Below are 17272 nucleotides of genomic sequence, written 5' to 3' on the forward strand. Positions count from 1 at the left end.
ACACACACTCCTTTTCTATATCACAATATTTGAGGATACATCTGCTAGTATTCCCACTCTTTCTACTCATCTTCCACTCTTTAGGGAAATGGTCCAAAGTGTCTCCACTTAGTAGAGACAGATACTAAAGACAATGATCAGAGCCCAAAAAAGACAACTTGAACCCTGATCTGTGGCCAGTCATAGACTGAAAGGAGACAACGTGTTCTCCAGGGGGACTATTTACTTGGTGGATTCGTGAGGACGATGATAATTCATTTACAGAATGAATTCTAGCATGGCCCTTTACAACAGAAAGATTTATCATGGTCAGTGCTTTTCGCATTCCAAGAGATTGACCAGCATTAACTAATTATCCCTCCCTATTTTTTCTATTCTATAGACAGAAAGAGACTGAAGTTCAGACAAAACATTTTCAGAGTGTCCACTGACTTGGAGTGTCCAATTTAAGGACCTGATTTTCAGAAGTCAGTTGAAATTAATTGGGACTACAGGTGCTGAGCACCCTGGAAAAAAATCAGGTCCTAGCTGTCAAAAGTTGAATCCCCCACAAAAAAAATTGAGGGTCTGCAAATGAATATTTTGATCTAAGTGACTGACTCAGGGCCACAGAGGGGAGGAAGTACCAGAGTCACGGGAATTTCTGGCTCCCATTCTTGTGTTCAGACCACTAGCACATGCCTGTATCAAATAAGCAGAGTCAACCTGACAGAAGATGAAAGACCCACCCAAAAAAGTCAGTCCTCTATAGAGATACACTGAGTAGAGTTTTGTAATACTCCACAGCCAGGGCGAAGGAATTTTCACCCACTGGAGACAACAAAAGAACAGGCGTGCTTAGCTGAAGTTATGACAGCATATATCTAGGTTGCATGTTTGACAGGTCTTCTCATAGACTAATGTCATAGCACGGTTGTTAGGTATTCCCACAGGTATTTGATCAGCTTCAGTTTTTTTCTACAATAAAATAAAAGGGAGAAAAATCTGAATGTTGGCTGTACTGGAATGTTGGACTGGAGGAAAAAAATATAATGACATTCTGCAAGAAATGCCAACCCACTCATTTCTATTTTAGGCAGATACTGTACAAATCAAATGGGGGAAGCGTCATCTTGGAATCATTTGTAACATTTAATAAATATATTAGGGTTCCAAACTATGCTGGTAAGAGGGACTTAGCTACAAAATTAAGTTAACTTTTACATTTCTAAATATCTCTACCATATGTACAACAGACCGTGGCTATTTGTGTATATATTTTGTTTTATTTTACATACATTTTTATTTACCTTGTTAAATGACTAGATGCAAACAGCACCCTGCCCCCTCTCACCAGTTAAAAATTAATTTAATTGGGTGAAATCCTAACCGTGATCTTAACCTACATGATAATATTCTCCAGAGCCATCCTACAAACAATTCCATCCAAGAAAGGGTACCACACAAACAACCCAAACCTTAAAAAGGCAATATTCTACTCCCGGGGGGGGGGGGGGGGGGAGGTTATCCTAAAAACTGTAAAGAGCTGGATACTACAGTTATCTTTGTAAAATCTTTACCTTATTACAGCACAATGCTCACCACCCAGACAGAGCCTTACCAACTATAGAATCAGTTATCACAAATTAATAATAGAAACCAGTATACACAAAGCCGAATAAAAAGTGAAATGGGGACAATTCTGTAACCAGCATGATAGAGGAATAGATTGGCAACGGCATTTTCTTCTTCAATGTCCAAAATATCAAGAAGTACGAGAAAGGTACCACTTCAAATTATAAGTAGCTAGAAAAAATCCATTAAAAAAAGCAAGCAAATAAAACCGTGCACAGCTTCGGGAAGGGCGGAAGAGACTGAAAAAATAGCATCATGATTCATAGCATGGAGATATAGTCCACCAAATCTGAAATGGTCAATAATGCTAAACAGACACAGGATGCGACTTCTATATCTTGTCCATGGCAATACAGACTGTGTAGAAGTAGACAAGTGGGTTGGAGGGAAACTGTTTTCATCTAGTTAGAGGGCAGCCATCCAGTTAGCCCCCACTTTGAATACATTATTTAAAGAACTGTGTGTTTCTTAGCTGTTATTTAGATTTACAATGTTTGCAAAAAGTTTTGACAAAATGATCCACTAACACTACAATGCGCACATTTTCTTCTGGATGCAATATTTTACTGACGTTAACATTATACCTTTACATACGAGCATGTAACAGAGCTAGGATTCAGAATGCGGACAAAAGATTTAGCCACAATATTTGCCCACAGAAATGTAACTCTTTTATTCTAGGTCAAGAAGAACTTAACCAGCTTAAACAGAGATTTTGTTTTAAAACTTGCAGGGATGGCATGTAGATCATTGCCTAGGTCTGTAACAAAGGGAAGCAATTTAATTACAGGTGCTTGTCAGAATAATATGATCATCCCTAACAGATAATCATCTGATCAGGAGATTTTAAAATCAGGGATGGGAACACTCCATTGACAAAATCCAAAACCAAAAAAGTTACTGAGGAGCAAATATCCTGGGCCAGGTTTTGCTTCTGAATATGCTCACATGCAATTCCCATTCACTTCAGTGGAAGTGAAGCACATACCTCTGAGAGCAGGATTCAGCCTGTGCTGCTTTCACTGAGAAAAAACTGGGCCTCACGTCCTATTTGTCCCAAGCAGCAGTGAAGTCTATGTCCAGGCACATAGACTTTCTTTCCTGAGAAAGCTATCATTGAAAGTTTATAGGATCTCCTAATCAACAAAAGTTAACATGGAGTAACATTACTGTGCGTATGAAAACACAGTTTCATGCACTCTCTTAAATCATGGATATGATTCATGCTGTAACAATTGCATCCTCCCAAACAATCAACTCACTGTCATCTTATACATCTAGGTAGGCACTTAATGGTAGCCTCCCACGTGGGTACCATATTAAGAAAAGTGTAATTTACAGCCCCCTCAGAGTTGAAATCCTTGTCTATGCACTGAAGTTACATTGGTTTATCTAAACTCAGTTTTTAAAACAATCGAGTTAAACCAATGAGAACCGCAGTGCGGACACCATTACATCATCTCTTTACAGCTAGCCAATATCCATTTATCTTCCTTCAGAATTTGGTGAAACAGATGGCAAAGTGATCCACTGGTATCTACATGAGGGTTTGCACCAGGCTAACTTAATCAATTTAAAAGTGGATTTTAGTTTACAATCTGTGGGTTTAGACAATGACTAACAACAATACCAGTGAAACTATAGCAGCTCCCTTCACTTTACCTTTTACACTCCTTTATTGTAAGATGCTTTTCCCCCATTAAACAACGCTTTTGCCCTCCCCACCCCACTGTAGTAAATCACAACCATCACATGCCCACTGAATGTCAGACTGGGGCCTTCTATGCTATGTATTTTGCCCCTTGGTACCTGTTTTACTGCCCCATTTATACCCAAAGTGTATCTTACACTATCAGTTACATCTCCAAGGAATTTGGCCCATACATATACATATGTATGTATGTGCAATGAATCCATTACGTGCTTGCTGTGCAAAGTATTCATGTATTCAGCAGGTATAGGCCAAACTGTATGAAATACCAGCAGCCTGATGTTTAATGGGCACACCCCCTCTGGCTGTGATTTATAAGCCACTACACTTCTCTGTGAGCATCATGCTGGGTGGCTGAGTCAACTACTGTGAACTATGTGATTGCCTGGATAGCTGCAATTTCTCTCCAGTCATGACATGTGGGGCAGGAGCTCCCCCTGCACTACTTCTGCTGCTATTGCAATGCTTGGGAACCTGCTTACTGTGCTTGTGCTGCTTCACTTTTCTGAAGTCCACTTCCTGGACACTACAGTGCAAATAAGTGATGGTCACATAAACCACCCTATACCGGAAACCTGCTGACTGCTACACTTACCTACATGCCTCCAGCTTTCATCCAGACCACATCACACGATCCATTGTCTACAGCCAAGCTCTAAGACACAATCGCATTTGCTCCAATCCCTCAGACAGAGACAAACACCTACAGGATCTCTATCAAGCGTCCTTAAAACTACAATACCCACCTGCTGAAGTGAAGAAACCGATTGACAGAGCCAGAAGGGTACCCAGAAGTCACCTACTACAGGACAGGCCCAATGAAGAAAGTAACAGAACGCCACTAGCCATCACCGTCAGCCCCCAACTAAAACCTCTCCAGCGCATCATCAAGGATCTACAACCTATCCTGAAGGATGATCCCTTACTCTCACAGACCTTGGGAGACAGGCCAGTCCTCGCTTACAGACAGCCCCCCAACCTGAAGCAAATACTCACCAGCAACTACACACCACACAACAAAAACACTAACCCAGGAACCTATCCTTGCAACAAAGCCCAATGCCAACTTTGTCCACATATCTCTTCAAGGGACACCATCATAGGACCTAACCACATCAGCCACACCATCAGGGGCTCGTTCACCTGCACATCTACCAATGTGATATATGCCATCATGTGCCAGCAATGCCCCTCTGCCATGTACATTGGCCAAACTGGACAGTCTCCACGCAAAAGAATAAATGGACACAAATCAGACATCAAGAATTATAACATTCAATATCCAGTAGGAGAACACTTTAACCTCCTTGGACACTCAATAACAGACTTAAAAGTGGCAATTCTTCAACAAAAAAACTTTAAAAACAGACTCCAAAGAGAAACTGCAGAACTGGAATTAATTTGCAAACTGGACACCATTAAATTAGGCCTGAATAAAGACTGGGATTGGATGGGTCACTACAAGAACTAATTTCCTAATTTCCTCATGCTAATTTGCCCCACTGTTACTCACATGTTCTTGTCAACTGTTTGAAACGAGCCACCCTGATTACCACTACAAAAGTGATTTTTCATCCTGTTGATAATAGCCCATTTTAATTGAATTGTCTCGACCCCCCACTGGGTAAGGCAACTCCCATCTTTTCATGTGCTGCTATATATATTTTCCTAGTGTATTTTCCACTCCATGCATCTGATGAAGTGGGTTTCAGCCTACGAAAGCTTATGCCCAAATAAATTCATTAGCCTATAAGGTGCCACAAGGACTCCTCATTGTTTTTGCTGATACAGACTAACACGGCTACCACTCTGAAACCTTTTCTGAACATGGTTTTCCAACACTGGCATTAGGGATTCTGGTGCCCGAAAAGGGAATAGATTAGAGCACCCAGTATGGGATTTGAGAAAGGAGCAATTATAACAATAATCTCCATCAATGCCATGAGAGCTTTAGTATTTCATTTTATCTAGTGGGGAGGGGGGGCACATTCTTTCCTGTTGTACTGGGAGGCAAAGATGAAGCATGAGACAATCAAACATTGAAGGGAGAGGCTGAGATCTTTACCTCATTCTGGTTAAAATCTTAAGTGTTTCAGTTGAGTAAACGGGCAGTGACTATTTTAAAATTTAAAAAGATAAAAGCAAGTACAATGCGTACTTTGTGGGAGACAGGGCTGCTCAAACTTTGTGGAACCACCAGTTAATGCTTGTTACATTCCCCCTTCTATAGTCAAATCACGGATGAGCGTTACAGAACTGGGCTCTGTAGCTCAAGCTTTGCCCCTGCTTTCGGCTCCAGAAGTCCCACTTGCGTGATGGCTTCTGAGCTGAAGACAGGAATCCCTACAGCTTCAGCTAAATAGCCAGGCTCTCTAGCTCAGAGCTGTAACCAGGGTTGCCAACCCTCCCGGTTTTGCCAGGAGTCTTCTGGAATCGGGCTCTATCTCCAAGAGGCTACTGAAGCCAAACTGGGAGATTTTAGGCCGCTAAAAGTCTGGCGGCGCAGTTGGGCTAAGGCAGGCTCCCTGCCTGTCCTGGCCCTGCACTGCTCCCGGAAGGAGCCGGCACATCCCTGCGGCCCCTGGAGGGCGGTGCATGGGTCTCTGTGCACTGCCCCTGCCCCAAGTGCCAACTCCGCAGCTCCCATTGGGAGCTAGCACCCCACACCCTCTCCCATAAGTCAACCTCCTGCCCCAGCCCTGAGCTTCCCTCCCGGAGCCCGCACCCTGCACCCCCTCCTGCACCCCAACCCCATGCCCCAGCCCTGAGCCCCCTCTGTCACCCAAACGCCCTCCCAGAGCTTGCATCCCGCACCCACTCCCACACCCCAACCCCCAGCCCAGTCCAGCACCCAAACCTCCCAGATCTTGCACCCAGCACCTCCTCCTGCACCCCAATCCCCTGTCCCAGGCTCAGCCTGGAGCCCCCTCCCACACTCCAAACCCCTCGGCCCCAGCCCAGAGCCCACACCCCCTCGTGCACGCCAACCCCTGCCTCAGCCTCAGCCCGGTGAAAGTGAGTGAGGGTGGGGGAGAGCGAGCAACAGAGGGAGGAGGATGGAGTGAGTGGTGCGGGGCCTCAGAGAAGGGGTGGGGCCTCAGGGAAGGGACAGGGAAGTGGGCAGGGCAAGGGTGTTTGGGTTTGTATGATTAGACAGTTGGCAACCCTAGCTGCAACAGACCCACATCCTCTATGGATTGGGCACATGGAACAGCAGTTTACAGCTGAAACTGACTTTTCCATCTTTATGCCTTGCCAGACTACAATTCCTTTCCTTTCCTTTCTGGGGGCAAGGGACGTACTGGCCGCCGCTTCCAGCAGCTCCCATTGGCCTGGAGCAGCGAACCGCTGACAGTGGGAGCCGCAATCGGCCGAACCTGCGAATGCGGCAGGTAAACAAAGCGGCCCGGCCCACCAGGGGCTTTCCCTACACAAGCGGCGGAACAAGTTTGGGAACCACTGCCCTAGACCCACCCACAAGGATCTCCACTTAATGAAAGGCCCAAGGTCAACCTGTCTGGATAAGAGGTCATTAACATGATGCATGTGCTGGCTAGAGATAGAGAGGGTTACACAGGAATACCAAGTGCTTCATCACAGGAGTCAAGACTGCTGCCTCTGTTTATCGAAGGACATGAGAGAATGGGCCAAATCCTGGGACCAGTAAAGTTAACAGGAGTTTTGTTTTGCCATCAACTTCAGGAAGAACAAGAGCAGAAGGGGAGAAAAAGCCGAATTATATGTGGTACCAGCTAAGCTTCCAGCATGTTGCATAGGCTGCATTCTGTTCTCCCTTAAGCAAAGAATTGCAAGAGACAACTCAGGCACTGGGGCAAAGCCTAAGGACTCTGAATATACCAGTAGTAGCACCACATATTCAAACAACAAGAAAGTGCACTATCACCCCTTCATGCTTCAGATCCCCTATAACGTCACAAAAATGCTTGTAGCAGCAGCATCCACAGATACACAGCGAATTAGGGTAGCCAGAGGTGGGACTGGCTCCAGGCCAAAACATAGCTACCTCTCACATTAGAATACAGGAAGAAGAGGCAAAATATGTACCATCACCAAAAAAAATTATAAAAGCAGCAGCATGTTCTCTATTTATGCCTAGGATGCAGACACCGGTGGTTACTTTGGCCTGCTTGGTCTAACCACTGAGCTCATGTATTAACACCCCTTCCCTGGATTAAATCATTTCCAGGAACAAAATACTCAGTTGTCTAATTTTCAAACACAGTGGCATGGAACCTTTGGCAGCAACCACCACAATAACAGCATGGCCGGTACTACTGGCACGGGAGCAGAAAGCAATGGTAGTGACACTAATGACATTGAGAGTAATGTGAGGGAATTTAGACTTATTATGCAGAATTGGCCAGCCTGTAAGTAGACCAGCTTACACCAGGGTTCTGAAATCCGCATTGCTTATTAGAAGAAATGATCACTACTTAAGTAAAAAACCAACAATGTTCCAATTGAGGCACCAGCTATGGGAAAGTTAAAGGGACTGTTCTATAGATCACCACTGTATAGCTCACAGAGTTGCTTCTTATTTAGTTATTCTTATTTGCTCAGGCTTGGAACCCCAACCCCAACCCCAAGTTTCCATTTTCATATCTTTTATGAACTGAACTAAAGCCTAAAATGCACTGTCGGGGCTTGGTCTCCCACAGCACCCCCTTGGGGTGTGAGAGGGCCTTGCAGTCACCCGGCCTCCTATCCTCAATGCCCAGGTAGTTGTCGGTACAGGTCTAGGCACGGGTGCCCTCAAACTCAGTCCTGAGAAGCCTACCACCTTTGGGGGCCGTTGATGGTCCCAACAGTGACAAAAGAAAAAAAATAAACGAATGGAAGCCAGTAGCAGGCTCCCCCTCCGGCAAAGAGCCTCCGGCAGTGTTTAATACATCATTGACTGGAGTTCTAAAGCAGACATTCAGAGCCTGGTCTACCTTCCCCTTAGGAGGCTCAGATTAGCCATGGTCATGTGAGCCAATCCCTTCTCTTCTCGCCCCAACAAAGAGCTACAGAGAAATATTGCAATACAATTCAAGATGATACACTGAATAGTCAAATGGCAAATGTATGTGAAAATAACATGATTTCTCAGGATTAAACACACAACTCCTAATCCATGAAATAGACATGGGTAGGATCTTTTAGGCAGCAAGGTTGTTTAACCCAGAGCTGTTTTAGGTATTTGAGGAATTATCGTATAGGTGCCATTCAAAATTAAAATGTGTGGGTTCTAGTCACATATTTTTATGCACACGCATTACCAACCATCTGTTGGAGTGAAAAACAAGAGCGACAATGCTGAGAGAGAGGTGTCCCTCTAATCAAAACTGGAACATAAAACAAAACAGGCATATAGTGACCTGGTTATTACAGTTCTTGCAGTTTCATTCACCCTCAGGCTGCTGGTTTGTGGTTGAAAGGAATACCTGGTGGGCTTACTGCCGCTGATGTTTAAATCGGACTTGCTGACTGACTAAGGGGTAGTGGTCAGATCTCAGATGTTTTTGGACTCATGCCCCTCAGTGGCGAGCCAGTAATAGGGGAAGCACAGGCCTCTCTCAGGCATAGTCAGAGGCCAGCAACCAATGTCCACCGCAGCAGCAGCCTTTGCGGACCAAGAAGAAAGAAGCCAGGATGCTTCCTTGTCTTCATTTTTTGAAGATGGTGACCTAGCTGCTTCCTCCCGCTTGGAGTCCTTTTTAGGAGCTTGTAAGCAAACCAGAATGGGGTATTCATCTTCTAAAGTCACTGGCATCCCCAAATAGGGTCCAATTAGGTCACCTTTAATCAAACAAAGAGTCTCCCCATTCCAGTCACTCCAGGCTCAGAAAGATCCAAAAATATATTCTCTCAGTCAGCAAATCTGTAGATATTTTGAGACATTTGAGGTCAAGGGTCAGTTTCAGACATTATCTCAATCATTCTAAAAAGTCCTGACTCAAAACTAACTTCAAAATTGTAAAGCTAGCTGAAAGTTGGAACAGAAATAATAGAAACTATCCCTGGGCATGGCTGAGTGAATATATGATTGAGGTACTTCACTTTTACAGACAGATGCATACAACTTGAAATTTTGGTACTCAACTGTCAACAGTTTTTTTTGGGGGGGGGGGAGGGGTGGTTTGGACACAGGATCTGGGAGAAAGGTTAGTCTTCAGCTTGGTCAGAGTAAAATGTCTTTTCCTTCTAAAAATCACAATTTTGGGGTTCAATTTTATTATGCAAGTTTATTTGCCTCATACTAAAGATGATTTTGTAATGAGAAAGTGACCCTCAGTATTCATGTCTGAGCCAGCATGATGGGCACCTGTGCTACCTTGTATGATCCTGTGAGCGAATGCACCCCTCTATTCACACCATATACACTAGTGTAATGGACAAAATAACCTATGGACAAAATATACCTTGTGAGATATCATTTGAAAACGAATGCAGTGGTCAATAATATGGTGAAATGTGTGCAGCAACATTATATGTAAAGGTATTCACATAATCTAAAATCATGACTGTAATAGGGTTACCAGACAACCCTGGGGAGTGGATAAACCTGTTTCTCAAAGACAAAGGACAAGATGTCACATCTAGTCATCAAAGCTAATGGGCACCTGTCAAGTGGCCATTCTTTGGCAAGGAATGGGGGCAGGAACAGATCAATCTACTTACATATTATCAAACAGCCTGGAACCTCTTTTACCAGGAGACTCTATGACTCCAACCCCACAATGGGAATGAAATTTATCTAGGGGTAACCCTCAGGAAAATGCAGTTCAAAGGGTGACTGGAGTACAAAAGTGAGGGGCAAGAATACCCCAAAGTATCTCTCCCAATCTCTCTCTCTCACACACACCTAAGACGGCAAAGGAAGCAGCCATTTCACTTTGGGCAAGATCCTGACCTGAAATTTGGTCAGCTCCATTGCTCAGAGTACGTGGTAAGGACTTTATCTTGAACCAAGTCTAGCTGGTTAAGTTTTAGCTACCAGAAAGCATTTAATCTTTATTTCTCTTGTAATCATTTCTGACTTCAATGCCTTGTACTTGTGCTCACTTAAACGCTCTCTTTGTCGTTAAATAAACTAGTTTTATTCTTGAATCAAATTAATCCAGTGTTATGTTTAAACTGAAATGCTGGGTAACTCCAATTAAAGTAGCAAACTGTTGTAATGGCCAGGGCAATGGACTAATGATAGCTGAACTGTCCAGGAGAACTCACAGCATTCAGTGGACAATGCAGAACACATGTACTAGCGGGAAAATTAGGCATAGGGAGTGCGTTGGGTCGTCTGGCAGTCATTAACCAAGGCTGCTGAGATCAGTGTTGCTGGCAGGCTTCAGCTATACACAGACTCTCAGGGTGTGGCCTGCATAATGTTTGGCTGTTTGTGAGGAGCCCAATTTTGGAGCTACAGCAGCAAAGCATTGTGAGGCACCCTAGGTTGCAGGGCAGGTGGGGACAACCCCTCACTGGACTGGATAGTACCCTGGAATATGACAGATCCAAGACCATGTGAGGAAAGGGAGAAATTATTAAAAGGAAGCAGTGTGGTTTAGCAATTAGAAAAGGGGCAGGAATTATTAGACCAATATCTTTCCCCCATCTCTAATTCTAAGATTGTGTGAAAAAAAATGCTGGCTGGTAAAATAATGCAGGAATTGATGTATGGAGAAAAAGCAAGACAGCAATCAGAATAACTTGATTTTTAAAGTGAGGATGTCATCTAAATGATTCAAGTTTTAATTCCACCTAGTATTTCACAGGTGTCAGTCATGCCAACATCTGTAAAAAGGTCCATTTTTTCCATCAGAGGGGTTTGCTCAATGTTTCTATTTTTCCTCTTCATTTCAGTTTCAAAATGTTTTGAGACCCATTCTCATAATGTGAGGCAGTGAGTGGTGGGGATACTGACAAACAAATTCCATACACATTCTTCATCCCTGTAGGGAATAACCAGCTTTATCCCATTCCATCCATTATTGGCCTCTCTGCAACAAGTGTAAGAATTGGGTGATTATCTCACAAGTTGTCTTTGCTCAGGAGTCTATTCCTGCTTATCGCTTCACTCTTAAGTTATTTTAGAACACGAATCAACTGAAATTGATACCTCAGAGCCAACTACCAGTACTCTTCCTATTGTATCGAAAAGAAAAACAGTTTGTTTTCTCCTTCACATTCCCTGGCCCCCTGTACATTGCTGATAACATTTTACAAAACAAAGGGAAACTAGCACTTAGTGTTAGTTATTATAAATGTTGTTGTAAGTGTTGGTTAAGTATTGTTGGTTATTATAAATAATAATATGAAAGCTAATGGTAGGTGTATTTGTTAGCAAAGATTCCTCTTTCACAAAGAATTTTGGCTTAGAAATGTTCATGAAATAAAGCCCAGCCATTTCACCCAGCTCTAATGAAGCAAGGCGACATACAGGCTTTTGGCTATATGTTTGGGAATGAAGTATATTTCCTGTCTATATGCATAGCACAGAAATGGGCACGGGTGGTTAAAAATAACACTGCCTTACATATAGTTGCATTTATCATCTGTTTTCTATTTTTAAAAATGCTTACAGTAAAAAAAGTTTGCTTTGGCATCCCCTGCTTCCCACGGTGACTCTCTGTCTTCAGATGGCTTTGCATCTGCAGTGAACACTGAAAAAATTAAGAATCCAGCAATGAGGCAGGGCTAGCACCACAGCTGTGAAGGGGGTGTGGAAGGATACCCTGTTTCTCCCGGAAATTCTGCCTGTATAATGGTGAGGTGAATATAACGTCTCCAGGGATGTTGGGGGAATGTACTAAGGAGCAGCTCCTCCACGCCCCTCTTTGGAAGTTGTTGCATGTTTCGCACTCTACATAACATATGTAACATGAAGGAGCCATGTGGCCACAGTTGGTGCAAATAACCATGTTTACTAAATATATACAAGGCTTAGCTACATATACACACTCTGGCAGGCTTCTGGCGGCTTCTGAAACAGACAGTGAGGGCCACAGGAGGGCTCAAGCTAAGGGGACACAAAACAATTGCTGCGTGTTACAACGGGACTGGTTGGGAATGTTTCAACTTTTTTTTCCAAAATGTTCATTGGCTGAGATTGAAATTTTTAATGGTTTTGACAAAACTTTCATCGGGGATGTTTCTCAGGTCAAGGAAAAAATTCTGGTCAAAAGGAGGAAGAGACCCAACTCCAGAATTGCCAGGGCAGGGATTTGAACCAACGTCTCCTTCAGGCACTAACCATGGGACTATTGACTATTCTCTCTCAAAATTTCCCCCCAAAAGTCTTAGTTTTGTTCCACATTGCAACAGAACCAAACGTCAAGCCTCCCCCCCGCTTTTTTGAAGGCACACAGACAACATTCTTGTGTTTTGGCCAGCCCTACTCACCCCACTGCCATCCTTGGACCACCAGCTAGCGCAGAGGGACTGCTGAGCCAGGGCTCCTCCCCAGTCCTACTTAGCTACTATCCCTTTGGAATGCCTGGTGCTGCCGGCAGGACTAACATCACCTCGTCATCTTCCCTCTCGTGCACTTCAACAGACAAATAAGGCAGAGTCTGGCCTTCATCTCTTTCTTCAGTGGAAACATTTCTGCTTCGATTTAATCTATATTTATCATTTTAAAAAAACTAATTTGTCAGACTATTTCATAGCCTAGTCATGAACTTTCATAGATTCCGAACTATGCTCAAAAGTCTGTTACCTAACAAGATGAACCAAGCCTAGGGTGACCATAAGTCCCATTTTGGCCGGGACAGTCCCTTTTTTAAGCCCTGTCTTGGCCATCCTGACTTTTTTGGCAAAAGTGAGCAATTGTCCCGTTTGCTCTTGCCAACTGATCAAATGAGACAAATGCCAACTTTTGTCAAAAAAGTGGGGTGCAGTGCAGAGGAATGTGTGGGGGGCGAGTAGAGATGCCGGGGCGGGAGGAGAGCGGCGAGGAAGGGTTCCTGTGCATGGGGGGCAGGTTTCGAGTGATCAGCAACAGTCTCTTCTTTTGCATCACTACTTGTATTCATTAAACATCCCATGTCACTTTTCATAACTAAGCACATGTTGACCTCCATGTCCTAGCCAAATTCCTTTACAAGTTATTAATTCATTTCTACCAAAATTCCCCCTGCAGTTGTAGATGGATATGGTATTATTCTTCAGACCCAGCCTTCAACTTGTTACTTCGCACTAGTAAACATCTGCCAAGAGATGTATGGATTTGAAAGGGGTAAAATGAAGTAGATAGAAATATGTTCATATATTTAAGCTCCTGAAGCACTTTGGGAGCCTTTAAGACCTGAGAGATTAAATAAATGTAAGACATTTGCTCAATGTTATTAGGACATAGAACTGTTAAATACTGAGTTCAAGGTTAAAATGAATACCACCATTGGGAAAAACAACAGATATAACAGAACACACATCGAACTTCACCTGGTTACATCCCCACATTCATGTATCTTTTTTATAAAACAGCAAATTTACATGGGAGGTCAAAACCAATCAACATTAAGATGCTTTTTCCCATTATGAATCCTGCAATTAAATTAGAATTGCCCCTCCTTCCCCAGTATCACTCCCAAATGATGTCTCAGTCTCACTGCTGTGTTATCCTGGCACAAATACCATATATTTACATTTTGGTACTCCTCTAAGCATCTGCTTTAGAGAATATATCATGTGCTGTTGCACTTTATTTATGCATTTGTGTAACTGAAAGACTAATTTGCACATGTAATTACTATAAGTGCATACACAAATGAGATAAATGCAAATGCAAGCAACCAGTTACACAACTGTCCATTGCCACATGCTTTTATCCAATTTCCATGTGCAAATTAGGTATCACTTTGTTAAAGAGGCCCCAAAGGAAATAATGGAGGAATCTATAACCACTTTTCCAACTGATGGTTTACCCATATTCCTTTACCAGTATCATCAAGATCAGCAACTACTGGAAAATAAACATTTCTGATAGCCTGTTACAGTCAGATATACAGTACAGATTACACATAATCTAGTCTACCAGAGAGAGGGATAAATAGTTTGCTTAATGTATCTACAACATTGATGAGAGACACATAAGACCAGATCCACACATCACAACATTTTCTACCACTAGCCTAATCAGATATTTATTAGAGGCTAGTTAGGTTCAGGAGCTCAGAAAAGTTCATTCTAAAATGAGTTTGATTATTCAGTCATAATCTGTAAGCTCCCACAGCTTTAATTTTAAAAACTTCTGCTATAGTCCCATGCAAAATCATATTACGATCAGTGAATTAACGCAAGCATACATTGTAAGAGGCGATATTTAGGTCTTCACACAAAGCTTCAATCAATTCTGTCAGCCATATGGTTGAAAAGATCAATGTCTAGTTATTATTTGTGATCAGTTAATCCTGACACACTATGTTCCATAGTAACTGTAAAATTCATCAGTGCAGTACCATTAAACTAAGTTATAAAGCACAATGAATTGAAGTGTTGACTTGCTTTGTAACCCTGCTATCCATAGATAAGAATGCATTTATACATTGACAAACACCCTGTTTCTATTAAGGACAGCAGCAGCAGCCCACCTTCCAGGAAATTAAAGTGTCATATTTACAGATGCATTACAAAACATGTTTAGTATGCACATAATATGCATAATGTGTTAATTAAGATGGCAAAGCATTGGAAGGGCTAATAGAGCTGGTACTTTGGAGAAATTTGATATTGCATGGTTAGGTGCTTTAATTATATTGTTAAATTACTGGAGTTCTTTTGTTTTTAAGACCATTAATCTTCTGATTTACCAAAAACCCATGTTTTGACCATCACCTGCAGATCTTTGCCACCAAGAAAACCATCACCAAGTTTTTGCTCTAATTTAAGATGAATAAAAGATGCATTGTGATGGAACGTATAGGATATCCTATTGCGATTGTATGTAGAGGATATACGCTATATCAGTGGTTCTCAAACTGGGGCCGCCGCTTGTGTAGGGAAAGCCCCTGGCGGGCCGGGCTGGTTTGTTTACCTGCCGGGTCTGCAGGTTCGGCCGATCGCGGCTCCCACTGGCCGCGGTTCGCCGCTCCAGGCCAATTGGGGCTGCGGGAAGTGGTGCGGGACAAGGAATTCGCTGGCCGCCACTTCCCGCAGCCCTCATTGGCCTGGAGCGGCGAACCGCGGCCAGTGGGAGCTGCGATCGGCCGAACCTGCGGACCCGGCAGGTAAACAAACCGGCCCGGCCTGCCAGGGGCTTTCCCTGCACAAGCGGCGGCCGCACTTTGAGAACCACTGCACTATATGTAGTAGTGGAGGAAACAAATGCTAGGTTTATTCTATTGGTAAACTGTCACTCAAAAACTGTCAGATCATTGTTTTGACGGCAAGAAGTCAATAATAATTGATTTGAATCCAGACCAATTGAATAACAATGGTTTTGAGTGAAAGCTTCAGCAAGTGAAAAGTTAAATGTATTCTGAAATGTTTGCAGAGACTTCTGTTAACTCTTAACCCAGCTTCAGTCAGGAAATGGTGAAAAAAAATGAGGGTTTTTTTTATAACAAACAGAAACTGTGACACTCTATACCTCGGGGGAGTGTCCTGTTCCCCCATATTCACAATTTGAATATAACAGTTATATTTCATATAATGCATGCCATGTAAGGTATCATGGGAAAGGTTTTTCACACCCCTGAGCGAGAAAGTTGCAGCACTGTAAAGCGCCAGTGTAGCCATAGCCTAAATATGCATATCATTAGTGCATATGAAGTTATGAGTTTGTGTTGTATGGTTGTCACTAAAATCTGCTGTGAGTTTGGGAATCACCCAGATATTAGCTCCCCAGAGACAACAACAAAGGCGGTAACCAACATCTGGGTGGGTGTCAAACAACCATCAATTAGCAGAAGCTGTGCTAATGCCCCAGTACGTCCCTCGGCCCGCGCCGCTTCCAGCAGCCACCATTGGCCTGGAGCGGCGAACCGCAGCCAGTGGGAGCCGCGATCGGCCGGACCTGTGGACGGGGCAGGTAAACAAACTGGCGTGGCCTGCCAGGGGCTTTCCCTACACAAGCGGCGGCCCCAGTTTGAGAAACACTGCTCTAAGGTGCCACAAGTACTCCTGTTCTTTTTACGGATACAGACTAACACGGCTGCTACTCTGAAACTTGTTTTATTGTGTAACCCTTGCAACCTGTATTAAGGATCCTCTAACTACTTTTCAGGATTATATCCTAGTATTGTCATCTACAACAGGTATAGGAAGTTACAGTGCAAACGCATTTATCGCAACATGGCAAATTATAGGGCCATGTGTGCATCCTAAGTGCAGTTTGATTGTCCCGCTTGCACTTTGTCCAGTAATCCACCTCCACCAGCGTTAAATCAAAAAATGCCAACCTCATGACAAATAGGGGAGACTCCTTTATTAATTATTGCTTGGACGTGTAACGAATACATAGTTTTAATAAGCTTTATGTCTCAAGCGTCCTTTGCAAAACCAGACCGCAAGTCTATTGCTGATAACCAACCCCTACTGTGGAGAAATGAGCTGCCTGTGTGTGGACAATTTCCAGAAATGGAACAATCAGGACTCTGAATAAGAGTCATCATAAAACGATACCAATACTCCGCCTGATAAGAGTTCAGAAGAGATAGAAGGACTGACTTGAGACAGGAGTGTGCTGCTTGACTCACTGGAGATATGTGTAAAAACAGAATATGCCTCCAGAGATTATATCTCAGGAAGACTGGGGGTAGAAGCCAGAATCTTTCTTCAGGAAATACCACTTCAACATGCAAAGTGCACTGTGGGCATGTTAATTACTACTGACCTCCAACTCTCTGGAAGCGGGAGGGGGGGGGGGGAACCAAAAGCAGGAGGCAAGGAGAACAGCATCTGAAACTGCTAATTAGGCCCAGGAGGGTCACAGAGGGGCCTTTT

Source organism: Emys orbicularis, chromosome 9 (assembly GCF_028017835.1).
Source record: "Emys orbicularis isolate rEmyOrb1 chromosome 9, rEmyOrb1.hap1, whole genome shotgun sequence".
Classification (NCBI taxonomy): Eukaryota; Metazoa; Chordata; order Testudines; family Emydidae; genus Emys; species Emys orbicularis.